Source organism: Oncorhynchus gorbuscha, linkage group LG22, assembly GCF_021184085.1.
Source record: "Oncorhynchus gorbuscha isolate QuinsamMale2020 ecotype Even-year linkage group LG22, OgorEven_v1.0, whole genome shotgun sequence".
Classification (NCBI taxonomy): domain Eukaryota; kingdom Metazoa; phylum Chordata; class Actinopteri; order Salmoniformes; family Salmonidae; genus Oncorhynchus; species Oncorhynchus gorbuscha.
Genome location: NC_060194.1, coordinates 42,564,402 through 42,584,346, shown reverse-complemented (window position 1 = coordinate 42,584,346; position 19,945 = coordinate 42,564,402). Strand labels below are relative to the sequence as shown.

Genomic DNA, 19,945 nt, shown 5'->3' with positions numbered 1-19,945 from the left:
TGTCTGTGACCTGCATCTAATGTCATGGAGCTGTGTGTTTGTCTGTGACCTGCATCTAATGTCATGGAGCTGTGTGTCTGTCTGTGACCTGCATCGAATGTCATGGAGCTGTGTGTCTGTCTGTGACCTGCATCTAATGTCATGGAGCTGTGTGTCTGTCTGTGACCTGCATCTAATGTCATGGAGCTGTGTGTCTGTCTGTGACCTGCATCTAATGTCATGGAGCTGTGTGTCTGTCTGTGACCTGCATCTAATGTCATGGAGCTGTGTGTCTGTCTGTGACCTGCATCTAATGTCACGGAGCTGTGTGTCTGTCTGTGACCTGCATCTAATGTCACGGAGCTGTGTGTCTGTCTGTGACCTGTATCTAATGTCACGGAGCTGTGTGTCTGTCTGTGACCTGCATCGAATGTCATGGAGCTGTGTGTCTGTCTGTGACCTGCATCTAATGTCATGGAGCTGTGTGTCTGTCTGTGACCTGCATCTAATGTCATGGAGCTGTGTGTCTGTCTGTGACCTGTATCTAATGTCATGGAGCTGTGTGTCTGTCTGTGACCTGTATCTAATGTCATGGAGCTGTGTCTTTGTACTCTCAAGTTGTCAAGGAACGACAGACTTTCTGAGACTTGAGAACTAGCTAACTTTTGGATTGATGAATGTGTCAAATCCATTTTCGAATCTTCGAACAAACTTTATCGATCCACTGGAGAAGCTTGTTGTCATCTCTCCTCACACTCTGCAGTATTACAAACATCACATAAAGAATTAACATATTTCTTTGGTTATATTTTTTTAATTTATTTAGGTTTCCTTTTCTCATTTTGAGTTTTCACATTTACAGCTGAAGGATATTTAAAAAATCTGAGGGGGGGGGGAGAATTTGTTTTTTTTTTACAAAAAAAGAGTTCCTCAGATGACCAATAGATGCTTCTTTTGGTATATTTTAGTGGGTATAGAAAATATATATATATATAAATATATTATTGATGGTTTTTTTCTACATAGTTGTTGACATTGTGTTTCATGAGGTATTTCCGGTCTGTTTACATGTTTGTCTTTTATGTTTATTGTTTCTAATCTAGAAATCATACTAATAATCATTTGGACTTGTGATCGACCAGCAGCACTTGGTCTTTCCTCTCCGTATCAGATGCACAGTAGGAGAAGGAGGAGGAGGAGGAGCTTGGCCCGTTGATATCAAACTGTCTGCTCTAGATAAATAAAGCAGTGTGGTGCAACATGACAACGCTCTGTCTCTGTCTCTCTCCTCATGCGTCTGTTATTGTTTTACTATAGTTTGTTACGTCAGGATGTGTGTACAATTGATCTCAGAGTGAGGTCTTTGTGTAATCAGTATACAGTACCAGTCAAAAGTTTGGACACCTACTCATTCAAGGATTTTTCTTTTAAGTTTACTATTTTCTACATTGTAGAATAATAGTGAAGACCTCAAAACTATGAAATAACACCTATGGAATCATGTAGTAACCAAAAAAGTGTTAAACAAATCTAAATATATTTTATATTCAAAGTAGCCTTGGCAGCTTTGCACACTTGGCATTCTCTCAACCAGCTTCACCTGTAATGCATTTCCAACCATCTTGAAGGAGTTCCCACATATGCTGAGCACTTGTTGGCTGCTTTTCCTTCACTCTGCAGGCCAACTCATCCCAAACCATCTCCATTGGGTTGAGGTTGGGTGATTGTGGGGGTCATCTGATGCAGTACTCCATCACTCTCCTTCTTGGTCAAATAGTCCTTACACAGCCTGGAGGTGTGTTGGGTCAATGTCCTGTTGAGAAACAAATGATAATCCCACAAAGCCCAAACCTGATGGGATGGTGTATTGCTGCAGAATGCTGTTGTAGCCATGCAGTGTGCCTTGAATTTTAAATAAATCACTGACAGTGTCACCAGCAAAGCCCCCCCCCCACTACACCATCACATTCACACCTCCTCCATGCTTAACGGTAGGAACCACACATACAAAGATCATCCGTCCACCTACTCGGCGTTTCACAAAGACAGCGGTTGGAACCAAAAATTGTTCATTTGGACTCATCAGACCAAAGGACAGATTTCCACCAGTCTAATGTCCATTGCTCGTGTTTCTTGGCCTAAGCAAGTCCTTTAGTAGTGGTTTCTTTGCAGCAATTCAACCAATCTCAATTGCACTCCACACTGCCCTTTCCCACCTGGACAAAAGGACCATTTATGTGAGAATGCTTTTCATAGACTACAGCTCAGCTTTCAACACCATAGTGACCAGCATTAAGCTAAGGACCCTGGCTAAACACCTCCCTCTGCAACTGGATCCTGGACTTCCTGACGGGCCGCCCCCAGGTGGTAAGGGTAGGCAACAACACGTCTGCCATATCATACATACACTGTGTTGCTTTTGACCCCACACATTGCATCGTATAGAAAGTGTCTTGAAATAGTTTGGACATTACAGTTTAAATGGAAGGGGGAAACAAGAGGTTTCAAAATGCATACAGTACCAACAAAACCAATTCAGAGCCTGCAGTGTCTGATTTTTACCACACGGGGCAGTGCAGTCCAATGTCAGTTCAGGGTCATCTTTACACAGTTCTGGTTACTGCAAAACAAGTTCCACCATATTACACAATAGATCCACATATTTGTTTTCTACTCAATAATACTAATTCAGATGTTGTTGCATTGGTGTCTGTTTGTGACAAGAAAAAAGGTTATTGGTCAGTAGTGACAAGTGTTTTTGTGCAACACACACAGCTGACCTATAAAAAGTAAACAAAACCCAACTGTCATCTGATGGTTTATCAGCAGATCAGAGAAGCCGAGTGCTATATAAACCTCCAGACTTGGCTCAGACACCACTGCACATTACATTTCTGTACTGCTTGATCTCATTGGAATCCTTACTAACAAATATCAAAGCCGTCAGAACAGTTTCAAAAAGATAGCCATCTGTTTATTTTCTACTCTAGTATGAAAAGGGTTTTCTTGGAACTTCAGTAGCAGACTGCAGGACAAGTGATAAATACTGTGAGGCATAGGTGGTGTCCTCCATACTTCTCCATCACTGACTTCTTGTCTGTTTCTGAGTCTACTTCCTCCACTGGTCCCTCTCTCCATGGCCCTCCATCTGTCCACTGTTCCCCCTCCTCTCCTTCTTCCCCCTTTCCTCACCCTTCTGCCTCCCCCTCCTCTCCTCCTCACCCTTCTGCCTCCCCCTCCTCTCCTCCTCAGCCTTCTGCCTCCCCTTCCTCTCCTCTTCATCCTTCTGCCTCCCCCTCCTCTCCTCCTTCTTCCCCTCGTCCCCCCAGATGATGACCTCGTCCCAGCCGTCCCAGCATGCCCAGTACTGGTCGTCAGCCCACGACACGCTGCCCGTCATGCTCACGCTCTTCTTCCGACGGAACGGCATGGGGCCTCTGTCGGCATGCAGGGGCAAGTTGCTGTACCAGCGTACCGTGTCGACCCCCCTGAGGCCCCTCTGTCGTCCCCCACCTTGAGGTATAGGCGCCAGGGCTCTCTTGTCTTGTCCCTTCATGGAGCTCTGCTGATGAGCCTCTCCCTCCTGGTTCTCCCTACTGGTTCCAATGGCCTGGGACAGGGCAGGGTGGGAGGTGTATGGGGTCCACTCCTCCCTCCGCTTCAGCGGTGCCCCCCCTACACCCCTGCCTGGGGTGTTGGCTCTTTTTGCCTGTATCTCTGTCCTTCCTCCTCCAGGCAGCTTGATCACCACTGTGGGCTGCTCACCCAAGGCCTCTGTGCTCTTGCAACGCAGCTCACGGCCAATCCCTGTCGCCCTGTCCACTGTCCTCCCCTCAGACCTCCCGGCCCCAGGGGCCACGGGCTCCCTCCTCAGGATGGTGACTCGGGCAGGATCGGGACCCCGACAGGTCTCCTGCCCCCCAGCTCTGCTCCTCCTGAGGCCCACTGGCTGGTTGATGGTGTCCCCACAGCCATGCTCTGCACTGAGGCCTCTCACCAGGCCACTCATGCTCCTGGCTATGTCCATATCCCCCTGGGCTGAGTGTTTTCTCCTCTTGTCTACCCTCACCATCTTAAAGTCTCTCTGGTGCCCACCAGCCTTCTTGGCCAGTGGCTCCCTCTGCTCTACAGGTGGCCTACTATGGCACTCCATGTTTCACTGTCAGTCAGTCTGTCCAATTATCTGAATGAATGCACAGAAATTACTTTTTAAATTACAATTAAATTGGAAAGTTTGACAGGAAAGCTAGGCCTAATTATTTTTTGTTTACTTCAACAGCTAATGTTATTTATGAAAATTGTTAAGCAAGCTACTGTAAACCAAGAGAAACGTTACAGGCTAGGCTATGCCAATCCAATTATTTGCATAGGGCTAACTATTTGCACATGTATATTGAACCTAAACTTAATTAACTATGTAACTTTCAAACTCTCACAGTACCTGTGCATATGTCCTGATGTGGAGAGATTGTTGTGATTGAAGAAAAAACTGCATCATTTCTCAATCATCTCGTTTCCATGGTCACAGACTGAGATGACAGACGTCAAGGATCGTTCCAGCACAGCTGTGGATAGTTCTAGAATGACATCACTGGTTGACAACCCAATGCGTATTGACTCCACCCCATTTTCGAACGTTGCTATGGACACAGCAAAACAACGGAAGTGATAGATTCGACTTCAGCTTTTCTCCCATACTGCAGCTCGCTGATGGCAAACTTGCCAGAGTAAATAATTTGATAGTCAATTTGTAGTGTATAAAAGTCAATTAAAGAAATGTAAGTTCATAAGTGTTAATGTATATTAATTTCAGTCACGTTCGCCAACGTTAGCTAGACTTACTAGTAGGCTAGTTCTGTTGTGATAATAGCATTATTTGTGTTGTGTCTTGGTTTACGTCTGCCCATCCACCAAGAACTATAACGATTAACTATAAAACGTTGGTGGGCATCCACATTACAGGACAGTTTATGGTTCTACTGTCCTACACCTGTTAATCAACGCATCCTACTGCAATCTGCCTATTAATAAGGGGGTAAATCTAGACCATTCATGAGATCTCTAGCGCACAGATACTGGTTCAGACCCTTCAGTGCTTTCAGGGTGTGTTCATTGTCATAGTGACAACTGCAAATAATACTTCAATGTACATTTAGGCCGAATAAAAAATAATGTAATGTAGTAACTCATATTTAAATGTAGCAATTCAACAACATAAGCAATTTAGCCTGCGCATATTTTAAATCAAATCAAATGTTATTGGTCACATACACATGGTTAGCAGATGTTAATGCGAGTGTAGCGAAATGCTTGTGCTTCTATTTCCGACAGTGTAGTAATATTTAACAAGTAATCTAACAATTTACCAATAACTACCTAATACACACAAATTTAAAGGGGTGAATGAGAATATGTACATATGAGTATATGGATGAGCAATGGCATAGCGGCATAGGCAAGGTGCAGTAGATGGTATAGAGTACAGTATTTACATGTGATATGAGTAATGTAAGATATGTAAACAATATTAAAGTGGCATTATTTAGAGTGGCATTGTATAAAGTGACTAGTGATCCATTTGTTAAATGTAGGCAGCAGCCTCTCTGAGTTAGCCATGGCTGTTTAACAGTCTGATGGCCTTGAGATAGTAGCTGTGTTTCAGTCGCTCGGTCCCAGCTTTGATGCACCTATACTGACCTTGCCTTCTGGATCATAGCAGTGGCGCGGGTGGTTATTGTCCTTGATGATCTTTATGGCCTTCCAGTGCTGTAGGTGTCATGGAAGGCAGGTAGTTTGCCCCTGGTGATGCGTTGTGCAGAGCGCACCACCCTCTGGAGATCCTTACGGTTGTGGGTGGTGCAGTTGCCGTACCAGGCTGTGATACAGCCCGACAGGATGCTCTCGATTGTGCATCTGTAAAAGTTTGTCAGGGTTTTGAGTGACAAGCCAAATTTCTTCAGCCTCCTGAGGTTGAAGAGGCGCTGTTGCGCCTTCTTCACCACACTGTCTGTGTGGGTGGACCATTTCAGTGTGTGATGTGTAAGCCCAGGAACTTAAAACTTTCCACATGTCATTTACAGCATGCCATTGTCTCGTTGCGCAAGGGGTTTGCAAGTGATTTCCATGTTTCTAATAGTTGTCAATTCCCTTCGGTCTTCTTTTTCAATGTGCTCATCACTGTATGTCCTATTTGGTATTTATCAGGATCCCCATCAGTTACTCTTCCTGAGGTCCACATGAAACATGACAATAGTACAGAACATTATTAGTCAAAGACTGAAATACAAATATTTGCAATGCATCTGTGCAACAATGTTATCATAACCGACCAAAGGTGATCACACCAATGGGGGTTTGTATGTCTGAGGAGTATTTCTGTCTGTAATATAAAGCCCTTTTTGTGGGGAAAAACTAATTCTGATTGACTGGGCCTGTCTCCCCAGTGGCTGGGCCCGTCTCCCCAGTGGCTGGGCCCGTCTCCCCAGTGGGTGGGCCCGTCTCCCCAGTGGGTGGGCCCGTCTCCCCAGTGGGTGGGCCCGTCTCCCCAGTGGGTTCGCCCGTCTCCCCAGTGGGTGGGCCCGTCTCCCCAGTGGGTGGGCCCATCTCCCCAGTGGGTGGGCCCGGCTGCCAAGTAGGTGGGCCTGTCTCCCCAGTGGGTAGGCCCGTCTCCCCAGTGGGTGGGCCCGTCTCCCCAGTGGGTGGGCCCGTCTCCCCAGTGGGTGGGCCCGTCTCCCCAGTGGGTGGGCCCGTCTCCCCAGTGGGTGGGCCCGCCTCCCCAGTGGGTTGGCCCGCCTCCCCAGTGGGTGGGCCCGTCTCCCCAGTGGGTGGGCCCGCCTCCCCAGTGGGTGGGCCTGCCTCCCCAGTGGGTGGGCCTGCCTCCCCAGTGGGTGGGCATGCCTCCCCAGTGGGTGGGCCCGTCTCCCCAGTGGGTGGGCCCGTCTCCCCAGTGGGTGGGCCCGTCTCCCCAGTGGCTGGGCCCGTCTCCCCAGTGGGTGGGCCCGTCTCCCCAGTGGCTGGGCCCGTCTCCCCAGTGGCTGGGCCCGTCTCCCCAGTGGGTGGGCCCGTCTCCCCAGTGGGTGGGCCCGTCTCCCCAGTGGGTTCGCCCGTCTCCCCAGTGGGTGGGCCCGTCTCCCCAGTGGGTGGGCCCGGCTGCCAAGTAGGTGGGCGTGTCTCCCCAGTGGGTGGGCCCGTCTCCCCAGTGGGTGGGCCCGTCTCCCCAGTGGGTGGGCCCGCCTCCCCAGTGGGTGGGCCCGCCTCCCCAGTGGGTGGGCCCGTCTCCCCAGTGGGTGGGCCCGTCTCCCCAGTGGGTGGGCCTTTCTCCCCAGTGGGTGGGCCTGCCTCCCCAGTGGGTGGGCCTGTCTCCCCAGTGGGTGGGCATGCCTCCCCAGTGGGTGGGCCTGTCTCCCCAGTGGGTGGGCCTGTCTCCCCAGTGGGTTCGCCCGTCTCCCCAGTGGGTGGGCCCGTCTCCCCAGTGGGTGGGCCCGTCTCCCCAGTGGGTGGGCCCGGCTGCCAAGTAGGTGGGCGTGTCTCCCCAGTGGGTGGGCGTGTCTCCCCAGTGGGTGGGCCCGTCTCCCCAGTGGGTGGGCCCGCCTCCCCAGTGGGTGGGCCCGCCTCCCCAGTGGGTGGGCCCGTCTCCCCAGTGGGTGGGCCCGTCTCCCCAGTGGGTGGGCCTTTCTCCCCAGTGGGTGGGCCTGCCTCCCCAGTGGGTGGGCCTGTCTCCCCAGTGGGTGGGCCTGTCTCCCCAGTGGGTGGGCATGCCTCCCCAGTGGGTGGGCCTGTCTCCCCAGTGGGTGGGCCTGTCTCCCCAGTGGGTGGGCCTGTGCCCTCACAGGCATATGTATTTGGCAGATGGTACAAAACATTTTTTTGAAAGCCATTTTGAAGTTTCTCTAGCCCTTGATGTAATTACACATTTTTCAAAGATGTCAGGTTTAAATCGGAATTTGAAAAACTATGACATTTTTGCATTGAAAGGTACTAATATCACTGAAGCTTGCTGTATTCCAGTCAAAGACACAGTGACTTATTTAGGGATAACAATTACAAAAGAACAGGAAAGAATGAAGAACCTTCATCTTTTCCCAGTAGTCTCATCTATAAAAAAAAATATATATACAAATAAGTTCAACTCATGGTTAGACAGAGATTTGTCCATTCGGGGAAGAGTTTTGCTGACTAAGACTGAAGGCATGTCTGGAGTCTCCTATGTGTTCTCTTGTCTTGACAGACACAAATCTATTTGCTCCCAATGAGACAAGCCACTGTTGAACTTTATATGGAAAAAATAAACCTCACAGAGTGAAAACATTTGTTCTTAAACCGAGTGTGTGAGGGCGGTCTTAAAGATTTATTGGATAAAGCGTTACTTTAAAGACCCAAAACTTTTTTTGTTTTGTTTATAATATCAAATCTTATTTTCAATATATTTGGTGGCTTAAGTTCCCTTTTGCAGTGTCCTTATGCAGTTGAAACACTTCCTGTTAAACTGGCTGATTTCGACAAACAAATGCTCAATTGTTGGTTCCTTCTATACAGACAATGTTTTCCCTCATAAGGATGTTCTTGTCATTAAAACAAGTCACTGTTTTTAGAACATTGGTTTAGAAAGGACTTTGATTTGTGGGCCAGCTGCTCAACTCAGATGGACATCTGTAAACATACAATGACTTTTTAACAATGAATGAGCTCCCTGTCTCACCAAAGGAATATGAAATGGTGTGTAAAGCAATACCAGGTGATGTTCTAACCCTGTAGAAACAAACTGTTGTCAATGCAGATCCATCCCTTGTGAATTCAATCATAGTAGTTAACAGTGTCTCAATTACTGATGAAAAATATATACAATTTGTTCATTAGAGAAGCTTTTTATGAGAAATGTTCCAATAGAAAAATGTAGGTGGAACTTGCAATATGTTGTAAATTGGCCAAAGGTATGGACTTCATTATACAAAAATGTGCCCTCCACTAACAGAAAGTATGTTATACATTTGATTATAATTCTTGCTAAATATCACAACCATACAAGAAAAAAACCATCTTATTCATTCTTTTTAAGGTAGATTTATATAATTACTTTGCCACATTATAATATGTAAGAATAAGAAGGTATTGAAATCAATTGATATTCTTAAGCTTTTCAAATTTCTTTTAATGTAAAAACCCTACTCTATTCGTAATGTTTTTTTACTTTTTTAAGAAGGATGTATCGATTTTGTTGTAACACATTTGAATTTGTATCCTTCAAAATTTATAGAATTTCAATTTTTAAAACCATTACAAAAATAAAAACATGCCAGGATATGAAATCAGGAAGTTTATGATTCAATATTTGCTGTGATTTGTTGAGTCAACTCACATTACAAAATATACATTATTAAATGTTTTATATATATATATATATATTTATTTATTTTTGCAGAAGAACCAGTATACATACAAGAAGTATACAAATAGACAATGATAACATGTGCTAGGGGGTACAACAAATGACAGCTTATACAAAGACCTTAAAAGAATATCCTTCTATATTTTTTTGTACATGTAGACAATGCGAAACTGTTTCTGGATGCTCAACACAAAAAGTACAGTCAATGTTAATGTCTTTTTGGAGTTTATTCAGTTAATGATTCGCATGGTAATACTTATGGATCATTCTGAAAGAGACATCTATGACCTTGTTAACAAGTAGGTATTTGTGTGGTAATAACCAGTCTTTTTTCCAACAGATATTAGTGACCAATGTATTCCAGTAAATTGTGACTTAAGGAATGGATACAATATACAATAAAATAAAGCACGTATAGATCTGTTCTGATGGAGCAAGGAGAAACATATTTTCCCTATTTGAGAATCAACTGAATTAAGCGAGGAAAGGTTAAGAAGGTGAGGTCTGGCTATACTTCTAAATAACATGAGAGTTCCAGATGGAATAGCATCAAAAACTACAGCGAACTCTCATATTGTAACGAGATAAAAAATTCCTCACAATTGAGTAACAATCCTTCTGCATTAAAAAGCTGACTCACCAGCAGGATATGATTATTGAACCAGTTCTTTAAAAATAAAGATTTGTTTGTATACAAAATGTCCTTATTGTTCCAAATGAAATACCTATGTGGGGAAAAATGATATTTATATATTAACGACCATGCTAAGAATACATGTCTATGAAAAGCAGATCATTTTGTAGGAATCTTATCAATGTTGTAAACTCAGCAAAAAAAAGAAATGTCCTCTCACTGTCAACTGTGTTCATTTTCAGCAAACTTAACATGTGTAAACATTTGTATGAACATAACAAGATTCAACAACTGAGACATAAACTGAACAAGTTCCACAGACATGTGACTAACAGAAATGTATAATGTGTCACTGAACAAAGGGGGGGGGGGGGGGGTCAAAATCAAAGTAACAGTCAGTATCTGGTGTGGCCACCAGCTGCATGAAGTACTGCAGCGCATCTCCTCTTCATGGACTGCACCAGATTTGCCAGTTCTTGCTTTGAGATGTTACCCCACTCTTCCACCAAGGCACCTGCAAGTTCCCGGACATTTCTGGGGGAAATGGCCCTAGCCTTCACCCTCCAATCCAACAGGTCCCAGACGTGCTCAATGGGATTGAGATCAGAGCTCTTCGCTGGCCATGGCAGAACACTGACATTCCTGCCTTGCAGGAAATCATGCACAGAACAAGCAGTATGGCTGGTGGCATTGTCATGCTGGAGGGTCATGTCAGGATGAGCCTGCAGGAAAGGTACCACATGAGGGAGGAGGATGTCTTCCCTGTAGCGCACAGCATTGAGATTGCCTGCAATGACAACAAGCTCAGTCTGATGATGCTGTGACACACCGCCCCAGACCATGACGGACCCTCCACCTCCAAATCGATCTCGCTCCAGAGTACAGGCCTTGGTGTAATGCTCATTCCTTCGACGATAAACATGAATCTGACCATCACCCCTGGTGAGACAAAACCGCGACTCGTCAGTGAAGAGCACTTTTTGCCAGTCATGTCTAGTCTAGCGACGGTGGGTTTGTGCCCATAGGCGACGTTGTTGACGTCTGGTGAGGACCTGGTGTAACTCAGGCAGTTGTTGCCATCCTGTACCTGTCCCGCAGGTGTGATGTTCTGATGTACCAATCCTGTGCAGGTGTTGGTACACGTGGTCTGCCACTGTGAGGACGATCAGCTGTCCGTCCTGTCTCCCTGTAGCGCTGTCTTAGGCGTCTCACAGTACGGACATTGCATCTTTCTTTTGTTGTTTTTCAGAGTCAGTAGAAAGGCCTCTTTAGTGTCCTACGTTTTCGTAACTGTGACCTTAATTGCTTACTGTCTGTAAGCTGTTGGTGCCTTAACGACCATTCCACAGGTGCATGTAGATTAATTGTTTATGGTTCGTTGAATAAGCATGGGAAACGGTGTTTAAACCCTTTATAATGAAGATCTATGAAGTTATTCGGATTTTTACAAATTATCTTTGAAAGACAGTGTCCTGAAAAAGCAATGTTTATTTTTTTGATGAGTTTAGTTACAAAGTAACATAAAATTGAAGCCACCAAAATGGGAGAAGATACATTGTTTTTAAAGTAACCTTTATTTAACTAGGCAAGTCAATTAAGAACCAATTATAATTTACAATGACAACCTACCGGGGAACAACTGCCTTGTTCAGGGGCAGAAAAACATATTCTTTCCTTGTCAGCTCAGAGATTCGACCCAGCAACCTTTCAGTTACTGGCACAACGCTCTACCACTAGGCTACCTGCTGCCCCAAAATAATGAGGGATGAAATTTCAAATTGAAGTTGGATTCTTTAAGAAATGTTTTGCCCAATTTATTTTAAAAGTATTATTCAAAGTAGGAAAATCCCAAAAATTGAAACCACAATATGTATTCATAACGACAGATTTCCTAATATAATGTGTACGATTTTGAAAAGCATCTGGTCACCCGCTTTACTTATTTTGTTGTCAAGATGTAGGGACTGTGCTGCATAAGTACATCTGGAGATACCTTCTGCTTTAGAAAGCAATACTCGACCTTTCAAGGATAAATCCCTCTGCAACCAATGGTTCAACTTCCTTTTGGTTTTTTCAATAATAGTTATGAAATTGAATGAACATCTTTCCTGTTGGTCCTTAGATAATGGTAATCCCAAGGTATGTTACTTTTTCCTTGACTGGAATATTGTATATAGAGGGTAAAGCAGGTTTACACTGAGCACATGTGACAGAGTCTGGAGACGCTGTGGAGAACGTTCTGCTGCCTGCAACATCCTCCAGCATGACCGGTTTGGCGGTGGGTCAGTCATGGTGTGGGGTGGCATTTCTTTGGGGGGCCGCACAGCCCTCCATGTGCTCGCCAGAGGTAGCCTGACTGCCATTAGGTACTGAGATGAGATCCTCAGACCCCTTGTGAGACCATATGCTGGTGCGGTTGGCCCTGGTTTCCTCCTAATGCAAGACAATGCTAGACCTCATGTGGCTGGAGTGTGTCAGCAGTTCCTGCAAGAGGAAGGCATTGATGCTATGGACTGGCCCGCCCGTTCCCCAGACCTGAATCCAATTGAGCACATCTGGAACATCATGTCTCGCTCCATCCACCAACAGACTGTCCAGGAGTTGGCGGATGCTTTAGTCCAGGTCTGGGAGGAGATCCCTCAGGAGACCATCCGCCACCTCATCAGGAGCATGCCCAGGCGTTGTAGAGAGGTCATACAGGCACGTGGAGGCCACACACACTACTGAGCCTCATTTTTACTTGTTTTAAGGACATTACATCAAAGTTGAATCAGCCTGTAGTGTAGATTTCCACTTTAATTTTGAGTGTGACTCCAAATCCAGACCTCCATGGGTTGATAAATTTGATTTCCATTTATCATTTTTGTGTGATTTTGTTGTCAGCACATTCAACTATGTAATGAAAAAAGTATTTAACAAGAATATTTCATTCATTCAGATCTAGGATGTGTTATTTTAGTATTCCCTTTATTTTTTTGAGCAGTGTATATTCCTCATGAAGCCAGATTGGATCTCTTCTATAATTGACTCCAATTCTGCCTTATTTTTGCAACTATAGATAAAAAATATATATATATGTATTTTACCTTTATTTAACTAGGCAAGTCAGTTAAGAACACATTCTTATTCTTACCATATAAATATATAAATATATACTTTGCATTTGTTATTGAGCCAAAAAAGTACATTCCATTGCATGGGCCACATCAGATAGCATCATTTGAATAAACATTGTACGTTGCCATGACAATCCTGAATCAATTGATAGAACATTCCGAAATGCCAAGGAAATGATTTCCTCGCATTACCAGGCGAGTGTGCCTATGCGTTTACCAGTCAAATTGCCTGGGTTCGAGCTACCAAACCGTTTTATTCATTCTATTTCTGTTTCTTTCCAACCACCAAATGAGCAACTCCTCAAGGAAATCCAGCTGCACATTGAACTTTTAGATTGCCGAAAGGCCAGTCTCTTTGACAAACAGGAATGTCGAGGTGCGGAATGTTAGCTGAAAAGACAGGGGCCCAGACTACATTGAGTCCCCAATTCTCAACTGCTGGTTCGCGACGGGAGTTTATTTTGCGTCTGTCAATTATCACAATTTTTTAAATGAATGCACCAATTTGTAAGTCGCTCTGGATAAGAGCATCTGCTAAATGACTTAAATGTAAATGTTAAATGAAAATATTAGTCTGAATTTAAACAACAAAAAAACAAATTAGAAAGTGTGTAGAAATGATAATGAAGTTTAAAAAAATATATATTAAAAAAAAAAAATTTAACCTCTGAACTATTTTTCTTCAATCATAGTATTTTCCATATAGGCCTATAGGTTATACGGATTTAGTTTATTTGTGGTCTCAAACCAGAGAGTTTAACATTTACATTTACATTTAAGTCATTTAGCAGACGCTCTTATCCAGAGCGACTTACAAATTGGTGCATTCACCTTATGACATCCAGTGGAACAGCCACTTTACAATAGTGCATCTAAATATTTTAAGGGGGGGAGGGGGGGTGAGAACATTCTTCATCATGGGCTAAACTGAATTATTGACAATGAAAAAGGTGTGACTGTTGTTCACATGTCATATAATTGGTACATTTACTGTCAATATACCAGTAAAAATAGTTTCCCAGATTGCATTTAGGTTAACATCGAATTGCCATGCGAATATTGGATTGCAACTGAGACAACCTGGTTCATTTTGGGTCACGAGGCAAAACCAGTTGAGTACACTATATAGACCAGTGGTCACCAACCAGACTGATCATTAAGGCATTCCTTGTCGATCACCAAACATTTCGGTAGAAAAGCCAACGAAAAAGGCATGTTGCGCTGTTGTTGGTAGGTGCACTTGATTCACATACAGAAAGAAAAAAACATCCGTCCGCCAATACAAGGCTAGTAGGCCCAGTGCACTACTTTTGTCAGAGAAAAAATGTCAACTAAATGTATTTGAGTATTTACCAACATTTGTAACTTGAGGCTGACAATTACCTGTAGAAACCAGTTAATCTGATAATACTTATATTACCATTGATTCGTCCCAAAGAGCTGTCCTTGTCAAATCAAATCTAATTTTATTTGTCACATACACATGGTTAGCAGATGTTAATGCGAGTGTAGCGAAATGCTTGTGCTTCTAGTTCCGACAATGCAGTAATAACCAACAGGTAATCTAGCTAACAATTCCAAAACTACTACCTTATCGACACAAGTGTAAGGGGATACAGAATATGTACATAAAGATATATGAGTGAGTGATGGTACAGAGCGGCATAGGCAAGATACAGTAGATGGTATCGAGTACAGTATATACATATGAGATGAGTATGTAAACAAAGTGGCATAGTTAAAGTGGCTAGTGATACATGTATTACATAAAGATGCAGTAGATGATATAGAGTACAGTATATTCATATACATATGAGATGAATAATGTAGGGTATGTAAACATTATATTAGGTATCATTGTTTAAAAGTGGCTAGTGATATATTTGACATCATTTACCATCAATCCCATTATTAAAGTGGCTGGAGTTGAGTCAGTGTGTTGGCAGCAGCCACTCAATGTTAGTGGTGGCTGTTTAACAGTCTGATGGCCTTGAGATAATGGGGAGAATCTGGAAGTTGTGTCCAACTTCAGGAATCTCTGTGTCATTTTGGACTCTAACTTGACATTCAATAAACATGTGAAGAAGGTGGTTAACACGGTAAAGTTTGGATTATCCAACTTTAGGTTTATAAAATCTTACCTTCCTCTGGAGGCCGCCAAACTATATATTCATGCTATGATATTCTCACATCGGAGGTGTTGCCTCACATGCTGCTATTCTATTCTGAAACCAATTGAATCACTACAAACAAACATCTAAGATTTTTGATAACTAACCAAACAGTTACCACCATTGTCACGTCATTCACAGACATAATGTATTCAGTCAGTCTGGACAGTTTAAAGCAGAATGTAGATGCAGGCTTTGTCTTTAAGATCCCGCATGGTCTTGTTGCTCCACCCCCATGCCAGAATATCATGCTCAAGGAAAGCCCCTCCAAGATAACAAGGGCAGTAACTAGAGGGGATTGCGTAAAATCAGTCAATCTGCCTTCTCTCTTAGAGCTACAGTATACTGGAGTGCAATGCCCATGGACTTGAGAAGCTGCACTGCTTTTAAATGGAAATTGAAAACATAGCTCAAATCTATCCAAACCTTTACACATGAGTTATCTGTGGTTTCTCATATGTAAGACAACAGCTGATGGTAGTGTTTTTTATTACGAATAAGTTGTTGTTGTTAGAATTATATATTATTGGATGTAATGTATTGGTATTTTGTATTGTTTTAGTAAGTATTTGTATAGTGGCTGTGTAAAGGTCTTTACCTTCCCAGGGACTACGGGTGCAAATGATCTATGGCTAACCCCGGCACATTTACATGGATGCTGCATTATTATAATATTGATGTTGATTAATGTGCATTGTCTCCTATAAATAAATAATACCACTTTAAAATAAAAACAATATATATACACTTGCTTGATATATGTTTTCCAGTTTCTTGAAATACTTAGCAAATGCAACTTATTTCTATGATCTATTCATTCCTTTTACATTTTAGTAGATGCCCTTATCCAGAGCAATTTACAGTAGTGAACACATACATTTCCCCCTGTGGGAATCAAACCCACAACCCTAGCGTTGCAAGCATCACGCTCTACCAACTGAACCACATCATCACAAAGCCCTTGATGTCTCAATGTGTTCAATTACTGTAGTGGCCATTGTGATAGAAAGTCTTCAGGTACAAACCTAGATGACGAGCCTATGTACCATTCAGTAATATACATTTACATTGTGTTTTGTAAGGATGGGAAATTAATGCTGCACAAAAATAGGTTGTTTTCCATATTATTTGACCAAGAAAAATATTTAATTTGATGTGGATGTTTTGTGTCTTTGTCCATAACTTTGCATCTGTTGATGTAAATGTTTGAGGACAGGTTTTGTTCTCTCTGGATTCCATTATACTTTTAAAATATATTTTTATTTTACCTTTATTTAACTAGCCAAGTCAGTTAAGAACAAAATCTTATTTTCAATGAAGGCCTAGGAACGGTGGGTTAACTGCCTGTTCAGGGGCAGAACGACTGACATAACAGATGGTTTATATATATATATATAATAACAATGCCTATCTACATTAATGTAAAAAAAATACAGCGAAATGGGTGTCTCTGTAACAGGTCAAGCAGAATTAATTTGTGGAATGTGTTGCGTTCATGAAATAAACGAACAACGTCTCCCAGAATGCTAAGAGAAGGACTGATACTGGGGCGTATTCATTACGCCGATTGTGTTGCAAAACGATTCTGAAACGGAAGCAAACGGAACGAAACGGGGAGGGACCTACCTGAATTTATTCAATAGAAACTCTCGTCTTAGTTGCAAAACTGTTTGGACTAATGATTACACCCCTGGCTCCTTGATCCAACGCTGGACGGGAATTTTCATTGCTTCGTTGTTGTTGTTGGATCACTTGTCGCATAGGAAGTGTTACTTTCCACAGTGAAACGTATGTAGCCAATACAATTGTATCACTTTCCACTGGAACTACGTAGCAGCAGATACAAATTAAACCTCTTTCTATTTATTTTGATTTTACCACCGCTCGCGTTGGGCTCGAGTTGATCGAGAATGGGGTAAGAATTGATCGAGCAGTTTGATGGCGTATTTTTGACGTTTATCTTTTACAGGGAAAGGACATACTTATTGTTGGTGTACACCGGCCAGGTTACAAAGCCTACAGTATGTGAAACTGGCAAATTACATTGTTGTTCGGTTAGCTAAGTGCTACAAAAACGTTATAAAATTGGAAGCATTTGATGGCTATAATTGTAACTCATTAACTTTCCGAAAATTCCACATGTATTTTGCTAACTGTGATTTAAATGCTTTACAGGCATATACGTTGTACAAACAAATGTCAAACCTTAACGCAACATTCAAACTTTACTGCAATTTGAGACTTATACGGTTGTCTCTCCAAGACATGAAAGCTTAGATGTAAACATACACCTACGTCTCTACATACTCTATTGAGCATAACACCTGCCGTTTACACTCCTGACTATTTCCTGGAACTACAGTGGGGCAAAAAAAGTATTTTAACAGCCACCAACTGTGCAAGTTCTCCCACTTAAAAAGATGAGGCCTGTCATTTTCATCATAGGTACACTTCAACAGAAAATCACATTGTAGGATTTTTAATTTATGTATTTGAAATTTATGGTGGAAAATAAGTATTTGGTCAATAACAAAAGTTTCTCAATACTTTGTTAAATACCCTTTTTTGGCAATGACAGAGGTCAAACGTTTTCTGTAAGTCTTCACAAGGTTTTCACACACTGTTGCTGGTATTTTGGCCCATTCCTCCATGCAGATCTCCTCTAGAGCAGTGATGTTTTGGGGCTTTAGCTGGGCAACATGGACTTTCAACTCCCTCCAAAGATTTTCTATGGGGTTGAGATCTGGAGACTGGCTAGGCCACTCCAGGACCTTGAAATGCTTCTTACGAAGCCACTCCTTTGTTGCCCGGGCGGTGTGTTTGGGATCATTGTCATGCTGAAAGACCCAGCCACATTTCATCTTCAATGCCCTTGCTGATGGAAAGAGGTTTTCACTCAAAATCTCACGATACATGGCCCCATTCATTCTTTCCTTTACACGGATCAGTCGTCCTGGTCCCTTTGCAGAAAAACAGCCCCAAAGCATGATGTTTCTACCCCCATGCTTCACAGTAGGTATGGTGTTCTTTGGATGCAACTCAGCATTCTTTGTCCTCCAAACACGACGAGTTGAGTTTTTACCAAAAAGTTATATTTTGGTTTCATCTGACCATATGACATTCTCCCAATCTTCTTCTGGATCATCCACATGCTCTCTAGCAAACTTCAGACGGGCCTGGACATGTACTGGCTTAAGCAGAGGGACACGTCTGGCACTGCAGGATTTGAGTCCCTGGCAGCGTAGTGTGTTACTGATGGTAGGCTTTGTTACTTTGGTCCCAGCTCTCTGCAGGTCATTCACTAGGCCCCCCGTGTGGTCTATGATTTTTGCTCACCGTTCTTGTGGTCATTTCGACCCCACTGGGTGAGATCTTGCGTGGAGCCCCAGATCGATGGAGATTATCAGTGGTCTTGTATGTCTTCCATTTCTAATAATTGCTCCCACAGTTGATTTCTTCAAACCAAGCTGCTTACCTATTGCAGATTCAGTCTTCCCAGCCTGGTGCAGGTCTACAATTTTGTTTCTGGTGTCCTTTGACAGCTCTTTGGTCTTGGCCATAGTGGAGTTTGGAGTGTGACTGTTTGAGGTTGTGGACAGGTGTCTTTTATATTGATAACAAGTTCAAACAGGTGCCATTAATGCAGGTAACGAGTGGAGGACAGAGGAGCCTCTTAAAGAAGAAGTTACAGGTCTGTGAGAGCCAGAAATCTTGCTTGTTTGTAGGTGACCAAATACTTATTTCCCACCATAATTTGCAAATAAATTCATTAAAAATCCTACAATGTGATTTTCTGGATTTTTCCCCCCCCCTCATTTTGTCTGTCATAGTTGAAGTGTACCTATGATGAAAATTACAGGCCTCTCTCATCTTTTTAAGTGGGAGAACTTGCACAATTGGTGGCTGACTAAATACTTTTTTGCCCCACCGTAGGTGAAGAGGTTTTACACCTGTTCAGTCACCGTGCTGGATCCTGCCTCTGTGTTGAATACAGTACAGAACATGACATTAGAAAGACAGATCCTTGTGGATTGTTCCTCTCCTATAATTATTTGTGTTTATTGAACCTTTATTTAACTAAGGCCAAGTCAGTTAAGAAAATATTCTTATTTCCAATTACGGCCTACCCCCGGGCAAACTCAAACGGTGCTGGGCCAGTTGTGCACTGCCCTACGGGACTCCCAATCACGGCCGTAAGTGATGCTGCCTGGTTTCGAACCAAGTTCTGTAGTGATGCCTCTAGCACTGAGATGCAGTGCCTTGGACCGCTGCGCCACTCAGGAGCCCCAAGGCCAATGTGTTCTCTCTACCAAAACAGTAACATTCCACATATTCTCTCTGTTTCCATGGATTATGGCCTGTCCTGTCTCATGATCATTGTGGACCTTGCTAGGAGACCTGACACCTCTCAGATGGCACATGAAAGTGTGTGTGTGTGTGTGTGTGTGTGTGTGTGTGTGTGTGTGTGTGTGTGTGTGTGTGTGTGTGTGTGTGTGTGTGTGTGTGTGTGTGTAAAAACTCTGGCCAGGCCAGCCATCAGGGAGGCTGTTTTCCCAGTCTGTCCCTGCAGAACCCCTGATGGGAGCCGGTCACATGATTATAATTAGGCCTAGATAGCTGGGCCACTCAAGATCATTCACCCACATCATTCTTCCCCAGC

General features: G+C 43.3%; 1 protein-coding gene across 4 annotated transcripts in view; it reads left to right on the top strand.

Moving 5' to 3' along the window:
• The first annotated feature begins 16,952 nt into the window (after positions 1-16,952).
• LOC124009374 (rho guanine nucleotide exchange factor 18-like) overlaps positions 16,953-19,945 on the top strand; it is a 50,132-nt gene continuing 47,139 nt past the window's right edge. For 2 of the 4 annotated variants that reach the window (XM_046321149.1, XM_046321150.1), the window contains exon 1: positions 16,953-17,200. The gene's annotated coding sequence lies outside the window, so the exon portion shown is untranslated. The remainder of the gene's footprint in view (positions 17,201-19,945) is intronic. The other 2 variants (XM_046321152.1, XM_046321151.1) reach the window with 2 other exon arrangements.